Here is a 1,448-nt window from a genome sequence, read left to right as displayed (position 1 = left end):
ATGGCTAGTACTCTACCACTTGAGCCACAAAGCCAATTCCGATATTTTGCGTGGTTTATTGAAGATAGGAGTCTCACCAACTTTTCTGCCCAGGGTGGCTTTCAACCTCAATCCTCAGATCTCAGCCTCCTGAGTAGCTTGGATGACAAGCATGTGCCTCCTATGTGTTGGTTGGTTTTTGTACTTAGATGAGAGTACAAGCGATACACTAGTGAAGTATGATAGAAAATTTAAAAAGCAAAACTAAACATGGGCCATTTAAAGATTTCACATCTACTTACTGGGTGTTTTCCTTTAGGTACCTTTTGTCTCCACATGTGTGCCAGCACTGGGGCCTGAAACTTCGGGTGACAGCTGTGCCTGGTCTCTTGCTGATGCTAAGACCTCTGCCACAGGAGTCACACCTGCAGATCTCCATTTCAAAGGGCAAGCGAACTCTCTCCTTCTGCGTGTATTTCTGTCTGTCTGTCTGTCTGTCTGTGTCTCTCTCTCTTTCTCTCTCACTCTGTCTGTCCAATTTTAAGGGAATGAAGGCCTGTGAGCCCATCTCTGAGAAGACCTCGAGAGGAAGGATGGAAGATCCTAAGTTTGGTGTAGTAAAGCTTCCTAGGCAGATCATGTGTTGAAACGAATGAAGCAGTAAACGAGTAAGTAAGCGCATTGTGGCAAATAACTAAATACATCAATGAACAGAATGCAATGCAAACCAGAACTATAGGATTTGAGAGCTGGTCGATCCTGTGGAATCCAGCGTAGGTATGAGTATGTGTAGTTGGTTTGTAATCATCCAGGATTCATATCCCATGATGCTGACGGAGGTTCACATGTAATCCTGTTCCTTTTCGTGTATCGACGAATATGGAAAATGTGCGGATGCCATCGTTAGAATGCACTGTCTTTCCACATTTCAAGTCAGAATCTCAGATTGCCGACTGCCTTAATAAGGTTGTGAGCAAACGGTTTAGTGTTGCACTGGGACCTCCTCTCCGGCTTCCCTTTCCATTCAAAGGTTTCGTTGAGGTGGTCTGCAGGCCTGCCAGGTAGGACTGGAGGTGAAGATTAGGTCAGGCCATGGCCTGGACTGCTAACTTCTCCAAGGGGGCTTGCTTGAAGGAGGGCCTTGCTGCAGCTTTGGGGCAGGGCAGGCGTCTGGGCGCAGGTCAGTGGTGGCTGTGGAGGCAAAGAGAACCTTGTGACCCGCCCCTAGGAGACCCCGCCTCACGTGACCAGCGGGTCCCCTGTTGTCAATCACCAAGGGGTCCTCCAAGAGGTCCTCCAGGAGCCGGCAGGAGGCGCCTATGTGCCCTTCCGCCTGTTCCCGGGTGTGTCTGTCTGGTGATGACGTAAGTAAGTGACGTACTTGGTAACGGTTGTCCTGTGCTGGGGAGCTCGGACCCCTTCGTTCCTCCCCTGCCCCACCAGCCACAGCCTGGCTCAGTGCCACCTGG

Source organism: Dipodomys merriami, unplaced genomic scaffold, assembly GCF_024711535.1.
Source record: "Dipodomys merriami isolate MVZ:Mamm:240054 unplaced genomic scaffold, mDipMer1.0.p SCAF_123, whole genome shotgun sequence".
In the NCBI taxonomy this organism is placed as follows: Eukaryota; Metazoa; Chordata; class Mammalia; order Rodentia; family Heteromyidae; genus Dipodomys; species Dipodomys merriami.
Note: the sequence above shows the minus strand (reverse complement) of the source record.